The following is an 18893-nucleotide window of genomic DNA, read 5'->3' as shown; positions in this document are numbered from 1 at the left end:
TGCGCTTGGGCGCTAGGACCTCCCCCCAGTGGCTCAGACCATGCAAAGCAGCCCTCCCGCCCCTTTTACGAGCATCTTACCCAAGCTGACTTCCGCCAGGGTCAGGACATGCCCTTGCAATGCCAGAAGGGTGGCCCTGAAATACCACTTTCCTTAACTTCGTCTAGTCAGAGCCTACCCTCTCTTGAGGCCCTAGCCAGTCCCCACTTTTCTGGGGAAAGGAAGGTACAGCCAGGTGGAAAAGCAGAGAGGGTGAAAGAGAAAGACTGACCATAGTCACCAGTTCTCAGCGCGTCTGAACCCTGGAGGGCCTTTATAACATGCCCATGCCTCTGGACCCAACCTCCAGAGACTGCACATAATTTGGTGTGGGTTGGTCTCTAGCATGAGCATGCTGTTTTTATTTTATTTTATTTTTTTGGAGATGTTTTTATTTATCTATTTTTATTTATTTATTTATTTATTTATTTTTTGCTATAGGGTGTATGCACTCGCCAGACAGACAGAGAGAGATATAGAGATAGAAAGTGAGAAATCACCCCCCAGGGGGGATGGTCATGCTGCAATCCCTTCTCCTCCATTCTCCTCTTGGGATCTTGGGCATGCACTCACATGCGCCCGGCATGAGTTTTAAGCCACCGGGTCCGGGACATGAACCGCGGTCGACTATGTGGGAGTCCAGCGACATAGCCATTACGCTAACTGCTGGTTCCCTAGCATAAGCATGTTGTAAAAGTTCCCTTGGTGATGCCAACATGCTGGCAGGCATGAGAGCCCCCAGAGAGGGCTTTGTCCACCACAGTGTGGTTGGCACACCAGCACACTGGCATCACCTGGGAGCTCATTAGAAATGCAGCATTTCAGGACTGTCCAGACCCAGTGATTCAGAATCTGCATTTTAATCTAATAAGATCCCTGGTAATCTGTGTGCAGAAAGGAGGGTGAGGAGCAACCAGAGAAGCCCCTCCCTGGCTCTGGCTAGGAGATCAGGCCACCTGCTCCCGCCAGGCAGAGGACACCCCTAGAGAGTGGAGCAGCGGGCTGGGAGGACTCTGGGGGGACACATCACCAGACTCTGCTTCTCTGTCCCTCCAAAGCTGCACCTGGGCTTGCCTCACAGGGCTCCATGTACTAGAGCTGCACGAGTCCCAACAAACCCCTTCTGTGACTAAGAGGAAGTCTGAGAGCAAGAGCCTGTCACCATTGAAGGCACAAGAAGAAAAAGGAGCTTCTTCCCCTCCCCGGTCCCTTCCCCCTCCTTGAGTACTCTGCTCCACGAAAGAGGCAAACTCAGGACAGCACAGTCCGGGGGAGAGAAAAGCTGCCTGACCACCATAAAGCAGCAGTGTCCCTGCAGGCCTGGAGGTGGCTGGTACCAGCTCAGCCTCGTACTGCAGGGAATCCTCCAGAGAAGGCCAGACAGTGGTGTGCACACAATCAGGCCCCTGCAGTGCCCTGCACCCCACCCCAGCTCTGCATCCCTTCAACCACATCTGTCTTTGTTTCTCTCAGTTGTGTGTGTGTGTGTGTGTGTGTGTGTGTGATTTTTTCACACATGCTTGCCTTTACCCTCCCATTAGACTGGGAGCAACCATCCTCAGCTCCCCCTTTGTCACTGCCCATGGTACTGAGCACAGAGCGCTATACCCAGCGGGAGCTCAATAAATATTATTTGTAGTCACATGCACACGTTTCAAAGGGTCAACCACATAGCTCCAAGCTAACAAAGAGCTACTCACAAGCAGACATTTATCATGGATTACTATCAGCACACTGAGATCTGATGGGAGAAAACAAGAAAACAATTAGGCATACCTTCAAAAAGCATGCACTCTGGTTTAGGAAATCAAACGAATGTATGGCAAGCCTAAGACTCAAGACCCCAGGAAATCAAGCATGTTTATGATAAGGTCAGGCATGTGTCAGCACGATGGAGATTTTTGCTCCAGTCTTCGGACAGATGGTTATTATTTCCTTATTGACTGGCATTTTCCCACTCTGGCACTTCTACCACTCACCTGCACACCCATCCTGGGCCATGTGCACTACAACAGGTAAACAGGATGAGTGGAAGCACGTACAGTAAGAATGAGGTCAAGACCAGGAGCCTCTCTCTGTTGGAGTCTGGCAAACACCTGATAAAAAAGCACACCAGTAGTCCCCCTCACCCTACAGCCAGGCTTCCAGGGACATAAACATTGCATGACTTACCCATTCAAGGCTCCAAAAAGTCTTGGATCAGGTCCCTGGGACCTCAGCCAGAACCCAAGGGGCATTCTCTCTGCCCTTGAAAGGAAAACTGCAGGGCATCATGGATGTTGTTAGAAGTCAGGGCAGAACTCAGTCAAACAGGGTTCAGTTCAGATCTAGCAGTTTGTCAAACTGACCCCCATTCCAAAGTACAAGTGGGGGAACAGCAGATGGCACATAGCTTACCATGGTTTGGGTCCTGGATCCAGAGGCTTGAGATTCATGCTAGGTGTGTGTGCATGTGTACCCAAAATCCCAAGAAGAGAATGGAGGAGAAGAGATTGTGGCATGGCTATTCCCGCAGGGGGTGATTTCTTGCTTTCTATTTCTTTGTCTCCTGTCTCTCTGGGCAACGCATGCGCCCTATAGCAAAAATCACTCAAAAAAAAAAAAAGAAAAGAAAAGAAAAGAAAAGAAAAGAAAAGAAAGAAAGAAAGAAAGAAAGAAAGAAAGAAAGAAAGAAAAAGAAAAGTCCAAGAAGAAGGAAGAAAAATGGCAAAGATCAGATTCAGACTGGATGGAGCTGTGGAGTATAATTCAGTAGCCAGCACTCACATGCAGTTATTTAAATTTAGATTTAATTTCATCTACAATGCAATTAATTACATTAGCCACATTGTAAGTGCTCAGCAGTCAAATGTAGATGGCTAGTGGCTCCCACGTTGGACAGTGCAGACCAAGGACATTTCCAGCTTCCAAGGAAGTTCTATTGGACAGCCGTGCTAGCGAGCATTTAGATGTTCATTTGAAGTAATGAACAGGGCTTTGGGGGACGCCTACTGCTCTCTCTTGGTTTGCTGGAGGGTTTTCAGTGCTCTGGGGAATGTTTAGTAGAGAGAACGCATTTCCACAATGAAAGAAGCAAGGTGCTGGGATTCTCATGAAAATATGAAGACTCAGAGGCAAGGAGGGACAGGCTGCAAACTGGGTCATCTTAGCACACATGTGTGTACACACATGGGCCCTCCTTAAGTGGACCCAGACTTTTGCTTTCATCACGAGGGCTGTGAAATCAGATGCTGTAACCAGTTAGCTGCCAGCAAGCCCACATGCCGCCTAGTCCTAGCCAGAATCATTCTCTGGATCCCTCCGGGTGGTTCTAAACATTCCCTGGCTTTCCTTTCCAACCTGGTATCATTGGGGAGAAAAATCTTGCAGAGGACAGGTCAGCACTCTGGACAGCGACAAACTCCCTCCCAGCGCCTGAGAAAACTTTCAGCATATCATTCCCAAACACCCCTCCAGAAGGAACGACCAGCGAGGTGCCTGTGAAGAAGGGATTTCTCCTCCACTTTTCCTAACACTACAGTCTTGTTCTCAGAGCAAGAGCTAATTCAGCTAAGAAGTCTCATATGCTCCTCACCAAAGCCAAGACAAAGACTAAGTCCCCAGACACTTAAGGTCCTCTGCAGTCCAGTCCCCAACATGTCCCTCCAGCTGCACCGCCCACTGCTCCACCAGGCCAATTCACCACGCCCAATCAGACCAACTACTTCCGTCCTCTACGTCTTTGATTATGGTCATTTTATCCCACCTGAAATGCCACCTTCCTTAACTTCGCCTAGTCAAATCCTACCTTCTCTCGAGGCCCTGACCAACCCCACTTTTCTTCAAGCTTTTCTCAAAACACTTCTAGTTTAGATCACACTTTAGGGAATTTATTCATGCAGCATCTCATACAATGACTAGGTTCATAGGTGGATTTTACTGTTCCTGGTGGGGCATCACGTGGAAGAGGCCCCAGCTTTTGCAGCAACCAGGCACAAGTCATGTTCCCCCTTTTTGAGTCTCAGTTTCTTGATCAGTAAAATAATGATCTTGGGCTAAGACATTTCCAACATTCTATGAGCCGAGAAGTCTCTCAATATAACTTGCCACCAAGAAGAGTGCTATGCACACAGTAGGGGCTTCAGAAAAATAACTGCATGTACAATTTTTTTATAAAAATGAAACCAGGGCATAGCACAGGGCTGAGGTTGGCAGAGAATCCTGGATTTGCTGCCCATGTGAGTTTTGAAGGTTTCAATTCCACTCAGTGTGTGATGACGATCAGGAAGAGATCTAGTTTCTGTCCTTGTCTACACCAGCATAGGAAAATTGTCTGTGGCCTCAGAGACATTTTCCTTTATAAAGGACATGTCGTTTTACTTCATAAAGGACACATTACCTCCAACACGTGGAAAAATACCACACAATGGTATTATAACAATGGATGAAAACAATGTCTCGCATATAAATTTCATGTAGGTCAACCAACACCTGACAGCAGGATACTAACTTCATTTCCTTTTGTTTTTTTTAATTGCCGGAGGGCATGGGCACTTGGCAGAAAAAGGAAACACCCAGGGAGAGAGGGGGAGAAAGAACCCTCAGATGGAACTTGGTCATGCCACACTCTCTTCTCCATTTCTGCATGCTGTTGGAATTTGGGGCATATACACACCGGTGCCTGGTGTTTTTCAAGCTACTGGGGCAGGGACTCAAACCCCAAGTTGGCTATGTGGGATCTAGATCGCTTAACCACTAAACTACTTGACCAGCCCCTAATCTCATTTGTAATTACAAGTAAATCCAGGGAGACTATGGGAAATAATAAGAAGCATCAAGATTGGTGGTGCCTCAAAATAAAACTCGGACTGGTCACACAGTCAATATGTTTTAAGAGGAGAGGAAACAAACTTGAAATTTCAACTCAATAGTCAGAAAAGAAAAGAAAAGAAAGAAAGAAAGAAAGAAAGAAAGAAAGAAAGAAAGAAAGAAAGAAAGAAAGAAAAAGAAAAGTCCAAGAAGAAGGAAGAAAAATGGCAAAGATCAGATTCAGACTGGATGGAGCTGTGGAGTATAATTCAGTAGCCAGCACTCACATGCAGTTATTTAAATTTAGATTTAATTTCATCTACAATGCAATTAATTACATTAGCCACATTGTAAGTGCTCAGCAGTCAAATGTAGATGGCTAGTGGCTCCCACGTTGGACAGTGCAGACCAAGGACATTTCCAGCTTCCAAGGAAGTTCTATTGGACAGCCGTGCTAGCGAGCATTTAGATGTTCATTTGAAGTAATGAACAGGGCTTTGGGGGACGCCTACTGCTCTCTCTTGGTTTGCTGGAGGGTTTTCAGTGCTCTGGGGAATGTTTAGTAGAGAGAACGCATTTCCACAATGAAAGAAGCAAGGTGCTGGGATTCTCATGAAAATATGAAGACTCAGAGGCAAGGAGGGACAGGCTGCAAACTGGGTCATCTTAGCACACATGTGTGTACACACATGGGCCCTCCTTAAGTGGACCCAGACTTTTGCTTTCATCACGAGGGCTGTGAAATCAGATGCTGTAACCAGTTAGCTGCCAGCAAGCCCACATGCCGCCTAGTCCTAGCCAGAATCATTCTCTGGATCCCTCCGGGTGGTTCTAAACATTCCCTGGCTTTCCTTTCCAACCTGGTATCATTGGGGAGAAAAATCTTGCAGAGGACAGGTCAGCACTCTGGACAGCGACAAACTCCCTCCCAGCGCCTGAGAAAACTTTCAGCATATCATTCCCAAACACCCCTCCAGAAGGAACGACCAGCGAGGTGCCTGTGAAGAAGGGATTTCTCCTCCACTTTTCCTAACACTACAGTCTTGTTCTCAGAGCAAGAGCTAATTCAGCTAAGAAGTCTCATATGCTCCTCACCAAAGCCAAGACAAAGACTAAGTCCCCAGACACTTAAGGTCCTCTGCAGTCCAGTCCCCAACATGTCCCTCCAGCTGCACCGCCCACTGCTCCACCAGGCCAATTCACCACGCCCAATCAGACCAACTACTTCCGTCCTCTACGTCTTTGATTATGGTCATTTTATCCCACCTGAAATGCCACCTTCCTTAACTTCGCCTAGTCAAATCCTACCTTCTCTCGAGGCCCTGACCAACCCCACTTTTCTTCAAGCTTTTCTCAAAACACTTCTAGTTTAGATCACACTTTAGGGAATTTATTCATGCAGCATCTCATACAATGACTAGGTTCATAGGTGGATTTTACTGTTCCTGGTGGGGCATCACGTGGAAGAGGCCCCAGCTTTTGCAGCAACCAGGCACAAGTCATGTTCCCCCTTTTTGAGTCTCAGTTTCTTGATCAGTAAAATAATGATCTTGGGCTAAGACATTTCCAACATTCTATGAGCCGAGAAGTCTCTCAATATAACTTGCCACCAAGAAGAGTGCTATGCACACAGTAGGGGCTTCAGAAAAATAACTGCATGTACAATTTTTTTATAAAAATGAAACCAGGGCATAGCACAGGGCTGAGGTTGGCAGAGAATCCTGGATTTGCTGCCCATGTGAGTTTTGAAGGTTTCAATTCCACTCAGTGTGTGATGACGATCAGGAAGAGATCTAGTTTCTGTCCTTGTCTACACCAGCATAGGAAAATTGTCTGTGGCCTCAGAGACATTTTCCTTTATAAAGGACATGTCGTTTTACTTCATAAAGGACACATTACCTCCAACACGTGGAAAAATACCACACAATGGTATTATAACAATGGATGAAAACAATGTCTCGCATATAAATTTCATGTAGGTCAACCAACACCTGACAGCAGGATACTAACTTCATTTCCTTTTGTTTTTTTTAATTGCCGGAGGGCATGGGCACTTGGCAGAAAAAGGAAACACCCAGGGAGAGAGGGGGAGAAAGAACCCTCAGATGGAACTTGGTCATGCCACACTCTCTTCTCCATTTCTGCATGCTGTTGGAATTTGGGGCATATACACACCGGTGCCTGGTGTTTTTCAAGCTACTGGGGCAGGGACTCAAACCCCAAGTTGGCTATGTGGGATCTAGATCGCTTAACCACTAAACTACTTGACCAGCCCCTAATCTCATTTGTAATTACAAGTAAATCCAGGGAGACTATGGGAAATAATAAGAAGCATCAAGATTGGTGGTGCCTCAAAATAAAACTCGGACTGGTCACACAGTCAATATGTTTTAAGAGGAGAGGAAACAAACTTGAAATTTCAACTCAATAGTCTACTTCCTGTCAAAGCGCTAGTTGTAATACCTCTTCATATTTAATATCCTTTGTCAAAGCACTCAGCTATGTATTCACACACAATAAGATACAGGGCTGATTCTTCCCTTCTTGCATGAGGAGAATTAAGGCCCAGAAATGTTGCAAATAAAGACCAAATAGAGCTAGCCTCTAATCGGGATAATTTCACTAGCCTGGACAGCACATGCACACATGCACACGTGCGAACACACACGTGCACAAATACATACTCAGAGAGCTCTTACCAATATAACAAAGAACTACAGATCTCACTAGCTTGGAACCAAAAGCGTCCAATAAGTACTTGGAAAAAATGCTACTGCCAGAGCAAATTGGCCAGCATCAGTAACAAAAGGGAACTCTCATCACTGAAAAAGTCCTTGGAATTACTCTGCCTGTCGTTCACTCCCAGGAGATCACGAGATCTGAGAACAACACTTGGCATCTGTCAGTCCACCTGAGCTGGCTACACTGGGTCCAGGAGAGCCAGGTCAGCACGAAGGCCATCACTCCCCCTCCCCAAGATGGCCATGGTAAGTGCTCAGAGAAGCAGAGTGGGGACCCCCCAGTACAACCAGGTTAGAAGGACAAAGACTCCAGCACTCCAGGTTCTAGACTGCTGCAGACACATCCCTCACAGGCACCCAGGTCTTGCCATTCATTCCTCAGAAATCCAGGTCCTCTGCACACTCCTGCCTCGACACCTGCTCCTCCTCCTGCAGCTCTGATTAAGTCTTCAGGTCTTGATAGCTCAAGTCTCACCTCAAAGACTTCTCCCTGCGAGTGGCTTCTCCTGACCTCCTCCACTAGTCCACTGTGACCTTCTGCTAGTTAATCTTGTGGCACGTCCCGCCTGCAGTGAACAAATGTTCCTGGCCATAGCATCAATAGATGCTTGGTGATGATCAAAAAAGATTAGAACGTCTCAGTTTTCTCGGCCCATCTAAGGGCAGAACTAGGGGGTACAAAGATAAGTATGTGAGGGTGGAGGCATGCAGAATCACCCCCAAAGCCACCCAGATGATGGAAGACAACGGCCCACACGGTTTTCTCCAACTCTGTGCAAGGATTTCTTTATTCTAGGACTGAGTGCGAAATCCTCCCTTCCAACCCTGGAGTGGCTGATCCCAGGCTGTTTATCTCGTTAACTCTGTTTATTGTGATCCTGGTAAGAGGTTCTGAAGCCCTCCAAGCCCCTCTCTAATTAAATTCATTAGAACAGATTGGGGCTTTCTTTCTGGATCTCAGAAAAATTAACAACACGATTAGCATCATAATGACAGGGAGAGGGGCTGCCAGGGAGGCCTTTCAGGAGGGGCTGGGCCGGCCAGGAGGGGAAGAGTAAGGAGGAGCAGGTGAAAGAGGAGAAGGCAGATGCTCAGGCAGCTGCTTCCCGGAGGAGAGAGCCGCAGGAGCCCAGAGAAGATGATAAAGGTCAGAAGGGATGACCCCACCACGCCCCAGGCCCTCCAACTTTTTCATGTCATTGCATCTGGGAGAGAAAGCCAGGACTAGAAATTAATCAATGACAGACATCCCAGAGACATGGGCTTCTGTGACAAGGAGGTGCAGTCTTCTCATTCTGCCAAGAAAGAAACACATCTAAACTCTGTTAATGAGGGAGCCGAAGTAGAACATAAGCCCCTCAGGTCTCTTATGGCAATGTCCTTTTCCTGCAAGACTTTACTAAAGGGACTTTACTGCAGAGAAGTGGTGGCAAGAGGGGGCAGAGCAGGCAGGATGAGCAGGCCACTTCCTTTCCAGAGAACCTGAACCCACCAAGCTTCTGCTTGGATACCTGGTGACTTTCCTCCTCCGGAATGCCCTCCTCTTCCCTTCTGTATCCAAATTCTACTCATTCTGCAAGGCTCAGTCCCATCGTCAAGGCGCCTCCATGAACAGCAGTTACCATCTGATGAGCGTTTGCTACCAACTTGGTATGTGCTGGGCCCTTCATTACCTCTTCACATTGGTCTGAAGGTTCGCATTAATATACTCATTTTACAAAGGAGCTGCAGCCCCCCCCCAAGTCAGAAGTGGAAGAACCAGGGTCGGAAGGCAGGGCCCACAGACTGGGTAGCTTCCCGTGTCACCTCCCTGGCTCCAATAAGCATCCTATCCAACTGGCAGACCACGCCTTCCTTCAAAATGCTACCGTCCAGGGTCTGAGGCACCAGGGAAGACTTAATTACACACTGTCTCCTACTGTGCCCGAGGTGCTTCACGTGTCTCCATCTTCTCCTTTGAAAGCTGGAACCATGTTTCTGGATCTTTCGGAAGGACAGAGTAGATACTCAAATGCATTCTAACTGAGCCCCATCCACCTGATTTCCTAGAGGGCTTTGTGCATGTGGATAAAACATTTCAGTTTTTTATGTTTCCACCAAGATTAGGGGAACTCAATACAATATATGTATCTTCTTTTTTTTTTTTTTTTTTTAATTTACCAGAGGGCATGTGCTCTTGTCAGAAAGAGCTAGAGAAAGAGGAAAGTAAGAAAGTACCCCCCATGGGGCACAGTCATTCTGTAATCTCCTCTCCTCCATTTCTCCCTCTGCTTCGGATTTGGGGCACACACAAACACACACACATACACACACACACACACACATATACACACACATGAGCCCATCATGCTTTTCAAGCTTCTGGGTCCTGAACTCATGTGGCCATAGGGGATCTGGCCACCCCAACCAAATACTGTGTACACACACACACACGTGCACGCGCATGCACATGCACACACACACACACACTCACAAGAGGAGCATGGGTTTTAAAGTCATTGATGTTGGGGCCAGCAAGTAGTATGGTAGTTAAGGTGCTGGACTCCCACGTGGCCAATGGCGGTTGCACGCTCAAGACTAGTGACTTGAAACTTACACTGGGTGCATGTGTGTGCACACCCAAAATCCCAGGAGGAGAATGGAGGAGAAGGTGTTGAGGTGTGGCCATCCCCTCAGAGGTGGTGATTTCTCACTTTCTCTCTCACTGTCTCTCCGTGGTGAGTACATGCATCCTATGGGAAAAATCTTAAAAAATAAAATATAGTAATTGATGTCCAATAATAATATAGGTTTAAATTCTAGCTCTGCAACTCACCTGCTGTGTGATCTTAAACAAGTGACAACCTCTGTGAGACTTGTAAAACAACGATCCTGGGGTGGCGTGGTTGCTAAGGGTGCTGTACTCCCACATGGGTTCAGGTCAATGTTTAAGTCCTGGACCTGGTGGCTTGCTTTCTCTCTCTCTCTTTCTCTCTCTCTCTCTCTCTCTCTCTGCCCCTCTCTGGTCAAATTTAAATAAATAAATAAATAAAGTTAAATAATTCTAAAAAAAAAAATTAAAACCATGATTCTAACGAACCTCTTTGGCAGGGGTGTCCCTTCTGAAGACTCAATGCCAGGACGCTATGAGCATACAGGGTACCCAGCACACAGTACACACTCACTAATGGTGACCGTTGCTATTGTTACTTTTAGTCTTCCTCGCGTGCTTCAGGACCAAATGACAAGAGGGTGGCTGGAGGGTTCTCGAGCTGACTGGCACAATCTGATCAATGCCCTGGGTCAGCAAAGCAAAGGAAGTGCCTGCTCAAGCATCCAGCACAGCCCAGCTCCCAGAGCCTCCCTGCGGCCCAGGGCCAGGCCACATGCAGCCCACATCTGCCCTGGCAGCTAGGCCTGGGCCTTCCACACGCCTTCCTTTGAGTAAATGCTCAAAGCTGCTCTAGCCAAGGCAGGGGGGCTGCCAAACAGCCTGGTATGATCACTCTAGACAGCTGATCACTGCGACCCCTCAGCCTGCTCCTACAGTGCCAGGAACCCACCGTACCTGTCTCTCCAACTCAGTCTACGTGCCCTCAGCTTAGAATGCCTACAACAGCTGCTCACACAGGTTCAAAGTTCAGGACACACGAGCGAAATGAAAGCAACTGGTTGTCTGGGAAACAGAGGGGCTACTCACCCAGAGGAGACCGGAGCCTCTGTCCTTACACTCTTTTTCAGCTATGGACGTTCACAGCAACCTGTGCTCATGTATGTAACTTTAAAGATCTCTCCTGCTCACCACCAACCTCATGCCTCCTGCTCAGCCTCTCCAGTGACTCCCACCTAATTCCGACCTCCCCATAACCTCAAGGTCCTCCCACACATATCAGAGCTCACGTGCTTTTCCTCCCCTTGCCTCTGAGCATGTCCTGTGTGTGTACTGGCTACTTCCCCAACAGATCACGAGCTCTCTGAGTGTAGACAGGGCCTCTTTGCTCTGAGTCAGCTGACATTCTTTCATTTATTTATTATTCAGTTTTTTGTGTTTTTTTGTTTTTTTTGGGGTTTTTTTGCTTTAGGGTGCATGTACTTGCTGAAGAGATAGAGAAAGGGAAAGTGAGAAATCATCCCCAAGGGGGATGGCCATGCCACAATCTCTTCTCCTCCATTCTCCTTTCAGGATTTTGGGCATGCACGCACATGCACCCAGTGTGATTTTCAGGATTTCTTTATTCTAGGACTGAGTGCGAAATCCTCCCTTCCAACCCTGGAGTGGCTGATCCCAGGCTGTTTATCTCGTTAACTCTGTTTATTGTGATCCTGGTAAGAGGTTCTGAAGCCCTCCAAGCCCCTCTCTAATTAAATTCATTAGAACAGATTGGGGCTTTCTTTCTGGATCTCAGAAAAATTAACAACACGATTAGCATCATAATGACAGGGAGAGGGGCTGCCAGGGAGGCCTTTCAGGAGGGGCTGGGCCGGCCAGGAGGGGAAGAGTAAGGAGGAGCAGGTGAAAGAGGAGAAGGCAGATGCTCAGGCAGCTGCTTCCCGGAGGAGAGAGCCGCAGGAGCCCAGAGAAGATGATAAAGGTCAGAAGGGATGACCCCACCACGCCCCAGGCCCTCCAACTTTTTCATGTCATTGCATCTGGGAGAGAAAGCCAGGACTAGAAATTAATCAATGACAGACATCCCAGAGACATGGGCTTCTGTGACAAGGAGGTGCAGTCTTCTCATTCTGCCAAGAAAGAAACACATCTAAACTCTGTTAATGAGGGAGCCGAAGTAGAACATAAGCCCCTCAGGTCTCTTATGGCAATGTCCTTTTCCTGCAAGACTTTACTAAAGGGACTTTACTGCAGAGAAGTGGTGGCAAGAGGGGGCAGAGCAGGCAGGATGAGCAGGCCACTTCCTTTCCAGAGAACCTGAACCCACCAAGCTTCTGCTTGGATACCTGGTGACTTTCCTCCTCCGGAATGCCCTCCTCTTCCCTTCTGTATCCAAATTCTACTCATTCTGCAAGGCTCAGTCCCATCGTCAAGGCGCCTCCATGAACAGCAGTTACCATCTGATGAGCGTTTGCTACCAACTTGGTATGTGCTGGGCCCTTCATTACCTCTTCACATTGGTCTGAAGGTTCGCATTAATATACTCATTTTACAAAGGAGCTGCAGCCCCCCCCCAAGTCAGAAGTGGAAGAACCAGGGTCGGAAGGCAGGGCCCACAGACTGGGTAGCTTCCCGTGTCACCTCCCTGGCTCCAATAAGCATCCTATCCAACTGGCAGACCACGCCTTCCTTCAAAATGCTACCGTCCAGGGTCTGAGGCACCAGGGAAGACTTAATTACACACTGTCTCCTACTGTGCCCGAGGTGCTTCACGTGTCTCCATCTTCTCCTTTGAAAGCTGGAACCATGTTTCTGGATCTTTCGGAAGGACAGAGTAGATACTCAAATGCATTCTAACTGAGCCCCATCCACCTGATTTCCTAGAGGGCTTTGTGCATGTGGATAAAACATTTCAGTTTTTTATGTTTCCACCAAGATTAGGGGAACTCAATACAATATATGTATCTTCTTTTTTTTTTTTTTTTTTAATTTACCAGAGGGCATGTGCTCTTGTCAGAAAGAGCTAGAGAAAGAGGAAAGTAAGAAAGTACCCCCCATGGGGCACAGTCATTCTGTAATCTCCTCTCCTCCATTTCTCCCTCTGCTTCGGATTTGGGGCACACACAAACACACACACATACACACACACACACACACACATATACACACACATGAGCCCATCATGCTTTTCAAGCTTCTGGGTCCTGAACTCATGTGGCCATAGGGGATCTGGCCACCCCAACCAAATACTGTGTACACACACACACACGTGCACGCGCATGCACATGCACACACACACACACACTCACAAGAGGAGCATGGGTTTTAAAGTCATTGATGTTGGGGCCAGCAAGTAGTATGGTAGTTAAGGTGCTGGACTCCCACGTGGCCAATGGCGGTTCGAGTCTCAGATCTAGTGACTTGAAACTTACACTGGGTGCATGTGTGTGCACACCCAAAATCCCAGGAGGAGAATGGAGGAGAAGGTGTTGAGGTGTGGCCATCCCCTCAGAGGTGGTGATTTCTCACTTTCTCTCTCACTGTCTCTCCGTGGTGAGTACATGCATCCTATGGGAAAAATCTTAAAAAATAAAATATAGTAATTGATGTCCAATAATAATATAGGTTTAAATTCTAGCTCTGCAACTCACCTGCTGTGTGATCTTAAACAAGTGACAACCTCTGTGAGACTTGTAAAACAACGATCCTGGGGTGGCGTGGTTGCTAAGGGTGCTGTACTCCCACATGGGTTCAGGTCAATGTTTAAGTCCTGGACCTGGTGGCTTGCTTTCTCTCTCTCTCTTTCTCTCTCTCTCTCTCTCTCTCTCTGCCCCTCTCTGGTCAAATTTAAATAAATAAATAAATAAAGTTAAATAATTCTAAAAAAAAAATTAAAACCATGATTCTAACGAACCTCTTTGGCAGGGGTGTCCCTTCTGAAGACTCAATGCCAGGACGCTATGAGCATACAGGGTACCCAGCACACAGTACACACTCACTAATGGTGACCGTTGCTATTGTTACTTTTAGTCTTCCTCGCGTGCTTCAGGACCAAATGACAAGAGGGTGGCTGGAGGGTTCTCGAGCTGACTGGCACAATCTGATCAATGCCCTGGGTCAGCAAAGCAAAGGAAGTGCCTGCTCAAGCATCCAGCACAGCCCAGCTCCCAGAGCCTCCCTGCGGCCCAGGGCCAGGCCACATGCAGCCCACATCTGCCCTGGCAGCTAGGCCTGGGCCTTCCACACGCCTTCCTTTGAGTAAATGCTCAAAGCTGCTCTAGCCAAGGCAGGGGGGCTGCCAAACAGCCTGGTATGATCACTCTAGACAGCTGATCACTGCGACCCCTCAGCCTGCTCCTACAGTGCCAGGAACCCACCGTACCTGTCTCTCCAACTCAGTCTACGTGCCCTCAGCTTAGAATGCCTACAACAGCTGCTCACACAGGTTCAAAGTTCAGGACACACGAGCGAAATGAAAGCAACTGGTTGTCTGGGAAACAGAGGGGCTACTCACCCAGAGGAGACCGGAGCCTCTGTCCTTACACTCTTTTTCAGCTATGGACGTTCACAGCAACCTGTGCTCATGTATGTAACTTTAAAGATCTCTCCTGCTCACCACCAACCTCATGCCTCCTGCTCAGCCTCTCCAGTGACTCCCACCTAATTCCGACCTCCCCATAACCTCAAGGTCCTCCCACACATATCAGAGCTCACGTGCTTTTCCTCCCCTTGCCTCTGAGCATGTCCTGTGTGTGTACTGGCTACTTCCCCAACAGATCACGAGCTCTCTGAGTGTAGACAGGGCCTCTTTGCTCTGAGTCAGCTGACATTCTTTCATTTATTTATTATTCAGTTTTTTGTGTTTTTTTGTTTTTTTTGGGTTTTTTTGCTTTAGGGTGCATGTACTTGCTGAAGAGATAGAGAAAGGGAAAGTGAGAAATCATCCCCAAGGGGGATGGCCATGCCACAATCTCTTCTCCTCCATTCTCCTTTCAGGATTTTGGGCATGCACGCACATGCACCCAGTGTGATTTTCCAGCCACAGGGCCAGGACTGAAACCATGGAGTTAGCCATGTGGGATGCAGCACCTTAACCACCACAGTACCTGCTGGTCTCTCATCTGACATTCTAAGCATAGCCAAACCACACTTTGATCCTAACATGCAAGCGCTTGGGAGATGGGGTTGGGAGAGAAGTAGGCTTGTCCAGAGATCCCTATGGATATCCCCACATGAGGCGGTGGCAACAGAGAACAGGGCACAGTCACACACAGACCGTGCCCTCTCTTGCCCCTCAAGCTGGGGATCTAACGTCACCTTGCGCCTCACCATCTCTCCCCCCTTTTCCTGACACTCAACTTCAGGGCAACCCTGTGAGCCCACGCTGGACACCATCAAGCAAGCTGCCCTCACAGCTGTGGAGGAGAGGGTGCTGGCAACACTGGGGTGCAAGACCCCGCTACCCAACAGCCCAGTCCTGATGGTCTCAGCTCAGCGTATCTGTGTTCTTTGATTACCTGTCTCTCTTCCTTCACACTGGGGTTCTGAGGGCTCAGACCCTGTCTTCCTTTTCAACTCTATGATCTCAGCACCAAGCAGAGCTGCATACTCTAGGGCTTAATGAATACTCCTTAACCAGTCTTTAGTGCTTCTCCTTTCTCCCCTCCCACATCCCCCAGCACCACCCTAGCCAGACTGCCTCTTCCTTTCTGATTACTGAAACATTTTTCTAAAGACAGGGACTGCCTTCACACCCCACCTTCTTTTTTTTTTTTTGGAGAGGTTTTCGTTATAGGGCGCGGGCACTCGCCAGAGAGACAGAGAGAGACGAGAGACAGAAAGCGAGAAATCACCCCCCAGGGGGAATGGTCACGCTGCAATCCCTTCTCCTCCATTCTCCCCTCAGGATCTTGGGCACGCACGCACACGCGTCCGGCGTGAGTTTTAAGCCACCGGGTCTGGGACGCAAACCGTGGTCGACTACGTGGGAGTCCAGCAACATAGCCATTACGCTAACTGCTGGTTTCCGCACCCCACCTTCTGGATGGTCTCAAAGATCCCAGTGTGCCCCTGTCCCAAGGCGAGCCCAAGGAAGGAGAGTGGCTCTGGAGACAGGGAACAAGTTGCATAAAGTGATCAGAGTTTGGAGCCTGTCCTTCAGTCACTGTAGAAACAGGAGCCTCCTCTGGCCCACCCGCCTTGGAAATCCAAAGCCAGAACCCGGCCCCCAGATCTCAGCCACCCCCTCAGGGTATCCCTGGAAGAACCAGCCCTTGTAAACAGAGCCGGCTCAGCCCACAGGGAGCCAGCCAGGCATCGGCAGGGCTTGGTCCAGCCCTTGCAGGACCTGGCTCCCCTCTGTGTGCCTCGGTTTCTCTCTCCACAGCCTTTGTGATGCCAAACGAGGGGGTGAGAGGGTGAGGTTCAATGCACAGAACTAGGAATTATGTACGTTGTGGCCAGAATCCCCCACTTAACCTGAGCCCCAATCAAGCATTTCAACGTCAGAATCTTAATCCAATCAGCTCCTGACAACAGAGGCAGGTGATGCTTCTCTCAGTACCAGGAAAACCTGGCAGCCCCAGGCGGCGCGGATGCCATGAGAACCTTCCCACCCCACGCCCTCTCCTGATGGGGAGGGGACAGAGACGGTGACAAAGCGGGGCTGCCAGTCCCTTGGCTGTATGTCCCCTGGCCTCCTAGGGCACTGCCTGAGGCCCATGCAGTGTCAGCATAGGAGCAGAGGGAGCTGGCCGGAAAGGGACAGGATCTATCTGCCATTTGCTCTTAACCTCTCAGTTTAACCTCTGGGTTTCAACGGAGGCCGCTTAGATAGGAGTCGGACTGCCCTTCCCAGTTCCACACACAATTTCTGGAGTTAAGTGTGAGTGAGACTCTCTCCCCATTGTGTCATTCCCTCTACACACACGAGAGTGCACAAGAGCACATGCCTTCAACTAAACCAGAGGGGGGGTGGGGTGGGATGGAGGAATGACTCCCTCAGAAGTCCCAGCTGGGTCAAGACAAAAGGCAGGACGTCCAAAACGGGCAGCAGACCCTGAATCTCCTTAACGCAATCCCACCAGCTCCAGTCGGCCCCAAACCAGAGGTCCTGCTCCCTGTCCCGGCCCCTCCCCAGTTGATATGGCCTCTGTCCTGGGGGCTTCCAGGCTGCTCACACTTATCCCCTGGGCTCCTCCTACTCATGATTCAAGTTTCCTGGGATCTGAACCTGTCTCTGGTCCCATACAAGCAACTCCTGCCCAAGCAGGCCTCTAAGCCCTGTGGCCTGGCCTGGTCTTGCCAGAGATCGATTGAGGCCCAGCAGACCTCAGTTCCAAGGGTAGATAAGACACACCAGGCCCTCATGCCAGGAAGACAGACGGGCAGAGAAGGGCATGGATGTCTACCCCTCCAGACTGCAGGAGGGAGGCGGCATCTCAACACACACACACACACAGCCCATGCCAAATGCTGAGGAAGGAATTCGGAGCAGAACCTGGCTCGGGCTGGGAGGGGGGATGCCACGGGTCCAGTCTAGGTGATTCAGCACTCTGCCCCTCAGCCAGGCCCATGGGCCCACTCATGACAGCTCCCGCAGCCAAAGTGCTGACTCGGAGACTGAGGAAGAATCTTTGTTAAAATCCCAGCTTCTCCAACCCTCCAGCCCAGCTCCTTATCCAGGCCTTGGCACCCTAGGACTCAGAGCAGGAGCCAGGGTGAGCCCACTCAACCATTCCTTCAGCCTGTCCCAGGCTCCCTGTGCTTTAGCACCCTACCCCATCTGTCCAGGGAAAAGCCTGATCGGCTAGGGCAGGAGCAGCCGGAGGGACGTAGGAGGCTGCTAACCCCCAGCATCCTTGCCCCCAAACCACAAATACGCTCACACGTGCAGAACAGGGTTAGAAGTGGATTCCAACACTGCCTAGGCGTCCCTGAGCAGGAAAGAAGGCCCTCAGGGCAAGTGAGTGGCCTGAGGACAAGCTGCTGGCCACAAGAGCACCTTGGACCGGTGGGGAAGGTGATAGCTGGGAGCTGGCCTGCCCTGCGCGTCTGCTAAGGGGGAGACGACCAGGTTCTGGCGAGGGGCTATGATGCAGGAGAAAACCAGGAGGCAGCTGGGAAGGAGCTGGGACAGGGTGTGCGGAGGGACGCTGGGGGAGAACAGCAGCAGGGAGGGAGCTGAGGAGAGGTGGGCAGGCACACGGAGGAGAGCAGGAGGCAAAGAGAAGGGGCTGCCGCTGCGGGCAGGAGAAACAGGGCAGGCAATACCTAGCTGGGTGTGGGGGGGAAAGAAGTACAAGGCAGGCAGGGCTAGGGATGCAGAGGGACGAAGACGGAAGGCGAACAGTGCGAGGATGCAGGAAGGGGGAGGGGATGCGGCCGGCGAGCTGGAAAGGGTGTTGGGATGGGCAAGGGGCTGGGAGCGGATGGGGGACGGGGTGGCGGTAGGACAGAACAGGTCGGATTCGAGGCAGGTGGCAACGTGCAGAGGAGAAGGAATGGGTTTGTGGATGGAGGGAGATGGGGACAGGTCGGGACGGAGGCGGACCGAGGAGGGCGGGAACAGGGTGGTGTCGCTGGATGGGTTTCCAGGCCCCCCGCCCCCGTCTCCCCGGTGTCCGCGATCGCGCTCTCCTACCTCCAAGGGCGCGGGCTCCGGCCCTGGGCGCAGTCCCAGCTGTGCGATGCCGGCACCGCCACTTCCCCCGCGTCCCCTGCAGCGCCTCTCACCG

General features: G+C 49.8%; 1 protein-coding gene across 15 annotated transcripts in view; it reads right to left on the bottom strand.

Annotated features, from left to right (window-relative positions):
* Window positions 1–18887, bottom strand: part of NFASC (neurofascin) — a 237611-nt gene extending 218724 nt beyond the window's left edge. For all 15 annotated transcript variants that reach the window (XM_006159237.3, XM_027776052.1, XM_027776051.1 and 12 more), the window contains exon 1: window positions 18800–18887. The gene's annotated coding sequence lies outside the window, so the exon portion shown is untranslated. The remainder of the gene's footprint in view (window positions 1–18799) is intronic.
* Window positions 18888–18893: the final 6 nt, after the last annotated feature.

The sequence above is a fragment of the Tupaia chinensis genome, unplaced genomic scaffold, assembly GCF_000334495.1.
Source record: "Tupaia chinensis unplaced genomic scaffold, TupChi_1.0 Scaffold000627_1, whole genome shotgun sequence".
In the NCBI taxonomy this organism is placed as follows: Eukaryota; Metazoa; Chordata; class Mammalia; order Scandentia; family Tupaiidae; genus Tupaia; species Tupaia belangeri.
This window is presented reverse-complemented; position numbering and strand designations above follow the sequence as displayed.